Source organism: Papio anubis, chromosome 12 (assembly GCF_008728515.1).
Source record: "Papio anubis isolate 15944 chromosome 12, Panubis1.0, whole genome shotgun sequence".
Classification (NCBI taxonomy): Eukaryota; Metazoa; Chordata; class Mammalia; order Primates; family Cercopithecidae; genus Papio; species Papio anubis.
This window is the reverse complement of record NC_044987.1, coordinates 82837128-82845689: the sequence shown is the minus strand read 5'-3', so window position 1 is coordinate 82845689 and position 8562 is coordinate 82837128. Positions and strand designations below refer to the sequence as shown.

At 35.9% G+C, this 8562-nt stretch overlaps 1 pseudogene; it reads right to left on the bottom strand.

Annotated features, from left to right (window-relative positions):
* Positions 1-1065: 1065 nt before the first annotated feature.
* LOC110741337 lies at positions 1066-7880 on the bottom strand (annotated as a pseudogene).
* Between the last annotated feature and the right edge of the window lie 682 nt (positions 7881-8562).

The following is an 8562-nucleotide window of genomic DNA, read 5'->3' as shown; positions in this document are numbered from 1 at the left end:
GAACTAGAGATCTACTGTGACAAAAAGTATCATGTCTAAAATCACTTCACTAAAACAATTCCAGAGTGCTACTAGAAGAGATCACACAGAACTCAAACATGGCACTTTCAATGTTCTTTTCTGGAAGAACAGATAGGTCTTCAAAGCATGAGAGTTTAAATAGGGATCATTTAAATAGGTAGATTATCAATGGCTAATATAGTCAATGGAGGCCTACAGGCAAAGATATTTAGTGATTAAGTGGCCTACATACACCTTAAGGCTTTTTTCCCAAATATCAAATGTGAGAAAGCCTATTTTTAAAAGTTCCCTAGGTATTTTCAATGGTTTTTGAATTATCTGTAGGAAGTTCTGACATAGTTGTATGGAGTTTAATGTGTGTGTCCATCATTACATTCAGATCATGTTTCATATCAAAATTTATGTTATGCAAAGCATGGTTACCTTTAAATTTGGTCGGTCAAAGTGTTCCTCAAGTATACTTTCATACCACTTGTTCTCAACCTTCATCACAGGAAGAATACACAGGTCATGCAGCAATGCATACATACTAGGAAAAAACTTGATGTCAGGCAGATTGAAGACTTTGTAAATGGTGAATGGAAGCTTTACATCTTCCCTTATGTGTTTCCATTTGATTCTCCAACAATGAAGCTTGGCTGAGAGCTTGACGTGACTAGGTAAGTTACTTCTGTACAGGTCAGCATTGTGTTCCTTTGATGTATGAAATTTGAGTTATCTCGTGACTGAGCTAAGTATTTAAGAGCTCTGAGATGCTGTTCTGGGAATATATTGTTACGTACCTGAATAATGTGCTCCACTGTTGGAACACTTAAGGTTTCTTTACAGTAACTTAGAGGTTAGTTGAGATTCCCAGTTACCTTGCTGAGCTCTGCAGAATTTCCCAGGGAGATTCATCTGAATATCAAGTCTGGCTGCTAAATTCATGGCTTCCTCAAATCAAAACTCCTCATAAACTTTCATGTTTTTCATCACGTCATTGAGTGAACGCAATACTGGCTGCAAAGAAGACATCAGAAGTTTGCCTCTGGAGATTTTTTTTTTTTTTTTTTTTTTTACCAAGGCTCTTGTAAAAGTTAAGACATTTTAAAGAACAGCAATAATAACCATGAAATCAAAATCTGTTACTACACTGCAGAGTACAAATGTTTGGGCAGATACACTGTTATACCATCTAACATTTGTGTCACTTACACCATCTAAACATAAAACAAGTACTTGCAGGAGGTCCACTAAAATTTCAGAATCATCATCTCTGACTGTTCACTGAAAATGACAAATTCCCTTCAGTTTGTTTACCCCTTTCTTCATTGTTCTGAAAAAGAATAGAAATTACATTGTAAAGTTCTACAAGCAGTTGTGGTGATCTATGGTAAAAAGAATAAACTTCCTCAATTGCTCCTAATGCAACAGATACTCCCATAACAGGTACTGATTTAGCCCAACACATATTTAAGGAACAATAAGATCAGAGCGTGTAGATAGCTTGCGGAGTGTCACTGCTAGAATTCTCTAAAACTCTACAAGTGACAACTTTCATTTTGGAAGAAAATCCACTAGAAACAATGTAAGCCTGGCCACGACAATACTCCATATTTGGTCCTTTCTTCTCAGTTGTCACAGTGTAAAATTTCACAGCCAAAATTTCTGCATCAGCTTCATAAGCCAGGAAGTCTACAAGCTCCTCTCAGTTTATGAGATTAATCAATAAACCTCACCAACACAGGTTAGATGTTCTCTCCTGCTATGTCCACTACATTGTCAGTGATAATACAAAAGAAGTGTGAGTCTCTCACTTCTCTGAGAGTTTCTCCATGAATACAGCCCTCACAGATCTCTAGCATCTGTTTCTGCTGTGTTTTCGAACATAACAATGTGTTAATTGCTGTTGTCTCAAAGCATTTTCTCAGGACCTCCGCCCCAGAATTTATCAGGCACTCTAGCAGTGCTTGAAAGTTATCTGGAGTAAAGAGACCTCCTGGGATTTCATTAGCCTCATGTCCATTCAGTGACACGTTTTGTTTTCCGATAACAATCAAGACTTCAAATAGAGATTTTAGGCATTCTTTGTTTTCCTTGTCTTCAAGGGTCACAGGTAAGATGTCCTCATTTTGCTCTTCATCCCCTTCTTCTGCAGTAGGGTTCTGAGCACAGCTGTTGTTAGTTTATGTTTTTGTTCCTGTTCAGAAGTTTCACAATTTTTTCTTTGTTTCGCTGGCTTGATTTCATCTTCATTCAATTCTTTTATTCGTTTTCTGTGTCTATTATTTGAATTGTTTAAATGATTGGTAAGATCAAATATTTTTGGTATTGCATTGTATTGAAGAACAGTCCTATAAGGACTCTCCCAATTACTTCACAAGTATCTGCTTCAATTAATTTTGAGAAATACAATAACCCAATCATTCTGAATTTTTCTGATGTTTTTGTAAAATTTACATTTCTACAGATCACAGAGGTCTCAAAGTATTTGGCACATGATCAATAATGTTGATTTAGTTGGTCAGGCATTTTATCTTCTAAGTCTGCTCTGCAACAATTCTTCACTCACTTATGGGCTCTGACCTGATAATGCAGGAACTTGAAGAAGGCCAGGTCCAACTACATGCTCCTCTGCTTGCAGTTGGGGGCTACACAAAAGGTCAGCATCATGCCCTCCCCTCCCAGCCTCCTCAGGGCAGTTTCCCTGCCCATCAGGACTTGGGAGGCCAGCCAGGATGGCTTCACAGGGCCAGTGGGTTGACTGATTTTGAAAAGGATGCTGAAGTAGAGTTTTAGGTTGGAGAGGAAGTAGTAGCATTTAATCTAGATGTATGCTTTTCTTTGTATAAAACAATAAGCAATGAATGGGCAATTTGATATCAGTGTTATAAATAAAGCACCATAAACACATGACATAGAAAAAATGTAAAATTGTTTCTACTTCACCTTTAACTATCTGGCTAAAGGTTTTGAAGTCCAAAAGTACTATTTCGAATTTCTTAAGAAAGAGCAACTACAGAATGTCTATGTAAATTCCATTTGAATGATTTCACCAGATTATGAGAATCATTTCCATCAATAAGCCACAGAAATCCCCATGGTGTTCTTGTTAGGATATTGCTTAATCCCAAGTTTTCTTTCCAGAATAATGGCTTTTGTGCCTCTGCTTCTGAAGTATTTCTTTTTCTTTTTCTTTTTTTTTTTTTTTTTTTTAGACTGTCTTGCTCTGTTGCCAGGCTGGTGTGCAGTGGCACAATCTTGGCTCACTGAAACCTCTACCTCCCGGGTTCAAGCAATTCTCCTGCCTCAGCCTCCCAAAGACCTGGGATTACAGGCACATGCCACCAAGCCCAGCTAAATTTTGTATTTTTAGTAGAGACGAGGTTTCACCATGTTGACCAGGATGGTCTCAATCTCTTGACCTTGTGATCTACCTGCCTCAGCCTCCCAAAGTGCTGGGATTACAGGCGTGAGCCATTGCACCCGGCATGAAGTATTTCTAAGAAGCCATTTTCAGAAGGACTATTTCCATTGAGGATGCCTGATACATAAGCCAAATCACCTATTTTGGGGAAAAGAACTAAGTATTGAGTTCTGATACTCTTTCTAAACTGTCTTTTGTGAATTATTATAACATGGCCTTTTATTAGTAGGTTAAGTAGTAAATGGAACAACACATATGAATTTACACTGTTGTATAGTGGACATTATGTTCATCAGCAACATAAAATTGCCATGAGTTGAAAGAGGATAACTATCATTAAGACCGATGGCACCTATGAGCAAAATGAGACATGATAATATGGAAATATCATTTCATAATGATCTCTCTCTCTCTGTTTCTAGCAATTTTTTCTACTCCAAAAATATATCATGTAATTACTTAAATACTGTTTTATCGGTAGAAAATAATATATCAACAACGCAGAGACTACTGAACCTGTCAAGATTCAACCTCAGAGAGCAGACACAATTTCCTATACTGATGAGTTACTAAGCCAAAGAGAAACACTGTTTTTTTTAAATCTGGTTGACTTTCAATTGGCTTGTAACTAGAACACATTACCATGTCATAAAGGGTGGGCAAAAATGAAATAATAAATATAGATAGTAAATCCACAATATTTTCAAATGTGTCATTTCATCAGGAAATGTCTAAGAAATAAGCATGACTACTTTAAATGAATAAAAAAGATTACACCAGTTAACCTTGGAATCCCTGTTACTTATTGGAAATGACCATTCTTCCACATTCCTCAAGCCCATGACAGTCCCATATTTTTTTATTCTTATAGTACTGCAAATCCTAACTCATGCTGAAAAGCATGAATAAGAGCTAGGGGTTTGAAGTAATATCTGCTTGGGTTTGCAGCCTAGATTCAAATTTACTAGTGTATGTTCTTTCCTAATTCTAATCATAAAAGATGCAAATGACAATAAAAAGCGTGAACATATGTAAGTTTCTCTAAGGAGTAAATTTTAATAAAATGTACAAAAAAGGTCTACAACATTGTTTGGCAAGTATGAATGCTCGATGAATGTCAACTATTCTTATTAACTGGAAGGTACATTTCATCATACTAAATAAGAGCTCGATTTCTACCCTGAGTTACTATACGCCGTGACTCTATGAAGTGATCATGCAAATAGTTTGTTTGCTTAGGGTTAGTAAATTAAAGGTGATTAATATTTTCATTAAATTATACAGTACAAAAGGAAAGATTCCTTGGTCTACTTTGCCACCTTTCAGGAGTAATAAATGTAAAACATCTAGGAAAATAGCTGTTTTGCTTATCACAGATAGATACTATAAAATTCCTCCAAGCAATGTCTTCCAATATTTTATTACACATGTAACAGACTCAAAACCACAACTCATTTTAAGAATCTTGATATTCTAACTAAAATCTCTCTTAATTCTTAAGATCTTATTTTTCTTTTCTGCTGTACTTCTTTTCTTTACTTTTTTTAAATTTTTTTTCTTTTTTCTGCCTTATCTTTCTTTTACTGCCTTATTTTAGACATGGAAAACAAGCTCTCTGACCAAGATGACCTTAACAGTCCTCTCACTTGACTAAATTATAGATGAGCTCATTCTTGATTCTAGTCCCTGACCTCCCTTTTCTTAGAGCATTTTCTTTATATGACTTGTAATTGTAAATTCTTTCTCTGCTCAATGGAGATGCAAATTTTGTTTGTTTGTTGTTTGTTGTTGTTTGTTTGTTTTGAGACGGAGTCTCAATCTGTCACCAGGTTGGAGTGCAGTGGTGTGATCTTGGCCCACTACAACCACCACCTCCTGGGTTCAAGTGATTCTTCTGCTTCAGCCTCCCAAGTAGCTGGGACTACAGCTGTGCAGTAGCAAATTATTTTAAAAGCCTCTTGCCAGTTTTACAACCTAGGAATCTCTGTCTTAAGGACCTGAGGGCCATTTTTTGATGTGTAATCACTATAAAAGATAATGACGCTATCTTCCTAGAAGGTTAGCAGCTTATCTTCCATGGGTATCAGTTATGAAACACAGATGGCTTAAACACAGAGAGAAATATTTGCACTCAGGAATTGACTCAACATGCTTCATAAATCCCATTGATCACTAATGTCTTCCAGTAATTTTCCACTAGCTTACCATAGTGCTTAACTCTCCATCCCCTTGTAGGAGATGAGAAAAACCAAAGTATTTTCTCTACTCACACTCAATTCACCACTGCAACACAGAACACTTCACTTCTGGTCACTGAAATGTGTGTGAATTCTTCCTCACACAACAGACAATTCTCCAGTAGATGCCAACTGGCTATCCTATTATTGAATTTATTTCTGATGCTATCTACCTGGAATTAGACTCAGGTTCCATAGGTTAAGCGCTCAGTCCCAAAAGAGTGCACCCTACTTCAGATGCCAATTACAAGACCCAGGCTGTGAACTGTACTTCTGCCCAACCAGCTATAAATTGGGGTTCTCATGACCCACTCTTCAGGTTCTATTAATTTGCTAGGGTGGTTCACAGAACCCAGGGAAACAACTTGATTAAATGTACTGTTTCATTATATTAATAAAGGATATTACAAGGCATACAGATGAATAGTCATGTAGAAGGGAAGCATAGGACAAAGTATGTGGGAAGTGGACTGAAGCTTCCATGCCCTCTCTGAGTATGCCACCCTTCAGAGACGACCACATGTTCAGCAGTCTGGAAGCTCTCTAAATGCTGTCCTTTTGGGTTTTTATAGAGGCTTCATTACCTAGGCATGATGACAACATCAGTAGAACATTGGTGACCACCTCAATGTTCAGCCCCTCTCCCCTGCTAAAAGTCAGGCTGTGGGAGTGAAAGTGCCAACCCTCTAATCACATGGTTCATTTTCCTGCCGACCTGTTTCCATCCAGGAGTCGACTATGAAGCATGTCTTTAAAACAAAAGATACTCAAATAACCCAGGAAATTTCAAGAGGTTTAGGAGTTCTATGTCACTCCCGCCTATCATTCAGGATATTACAAATGTCTCAGGAGCTCTGTGTTGGTAACTGTGGCCAAAAGACCAAATGTTAAAATAAAACATTCCCCCAACACCCTTACCTACAAGAGTTTTAGGAACACTCTCAGAAACTGAGAACAGAGACCAAATATATATTTCTTATTATACCACATCACACCCCCACCCCCAACCCACCCTTTGTTTCAGCACAGAGTTCTACCATCTCATCTCTATTACAGTGGTCTTGCATAGACTTTCTTTCCTGTCAAACTTCGGTGAAATACTTGCTTTGGCAACTCACTTGACTGTTGAGAAAAAAACATAGCATTACTAATCGTATCACTTAACAGTGTATTTGCCAAGTCAAAGAGCTTAAAATATTTGTCTTTTCCTCATATGGGTTTGATTCTATATCACATATTCTCAAACATTTCTCAGTGCTAGCTTACGTTTTAAAATTCAGGTAACTGAGGCAGGACCCAGGGTTCTTATGAGTAATTGTTCAACGCACAATGAAAAGAAAGGCTGACTTACAAATTGCTAAGTATTCAAATTTAACATTTTATTATAATTATACTTAGCTTGCCTACTGTGGCCTACTTTATTCATTTATTATTTATTTCTCTTTTAAAAAATGTCTTTAGTCAGTTCTTTCTTATTCTGCATTTGCACTGTTTCTAACTCTGTTATTTGCCTCTGTAATATGGGGATTTTAAATTGTGAACTCAATCCATTCGTTTGTCAGATAAGTTTGGCTTGATCTTGATTCCTTCATTCAAGTTATTAACAAGGATTTAGGAAAAAATCTGCTTCAAGATTGACTACTCCTATGATATATTTTGCCAGATATACTAATTATCATTTTTGTTTCTTTTATGCCAGATACTTTATAGAGATTATCTCATTTAATTTTCATGAGGATGTTAAGAAGTGAATACTATTATTCAGAAGAGAAAAATGAGGCCCAGGAACATGCTTAAGTATGAGAGCCAGATAAGGCTTATTTTCTCTCACAGGCCATGCTTCTAATCAGCCTGGGATTGAACACTCCCTTTCTTTACTCTTCTTGTTTATTCCCTTCACTTTCTTCCCATTTCTCAGTCTGTTTCCTTTTTCTTTTTCTTACATGATGTTGGAGACTAGGGAGAAAACAATGAATTGGGCAGAGATCCTCATTTCAAGTTATTCACATGCTTATCCTTTATTTATCTATGGCGCTATGTATACATTTAACATTCATTAAATATTTTAACCAAAACAACACATAAAAGATGCAAACCTATATTTAACCTAAGGAGAGGATCAATTTCCCCATCCCATTTTTCTAGTTACAATAAACATACCTTCGACTCTTTTTTATATAATACTTGCATTTTAGAACTCTAACAACAGCCCTCATTTAGGACTGCTTTATTGTTACCTGATATCTTTATTATATATTTTAAATATTATAAGGATATATTTTATATTTTAAGCAATGAGTTGCAGATTGCAGAACTTTTAGAGGGCTTTGATGAGGATAATATGCATTTAAACAATGTATGCCTGGTGGACAATTCTAAAAATTAATTTTTGGAAATAATTGACAGCTGGAAAATTAAAACTGCAAAGTTTACACCTGATAACAAGTCAACTAAATAAACCAAGAAAAGTATTTCCTTTTCCGATGAATCATAGAGAGTAAACATATTGAGTGAATCTAAAGGAAACCTGGTATGAGTGAAAAAGAATGTGATAAGTTGAGCTAATCGAGCAGTTAATTTAGTTATTTGCACAGAGGGATTTTTTTTTGAAGTCTTCAGTATTAGCATTCTAATGAACTTTTCGTTTTGAAGTTCCATGATATCCTCAAAATGTAAATGAAATGAACATAATTATGTAAAATAAATTTAATTATATTTTAAATCAGAAGAAATTAATATCTCTGTTGAGGAAAAATCTCCTAAAAACAATAAATGAATAAATAATACATAATCTTAAAAAAGAACTAAAATTTCATGCCTTGTGTTTACATTTTCTTAGTCAGATGAATTTTGCTTAAAAGAGCCTTTTATAATTATAGCAGATTGGCCAGAGTAATT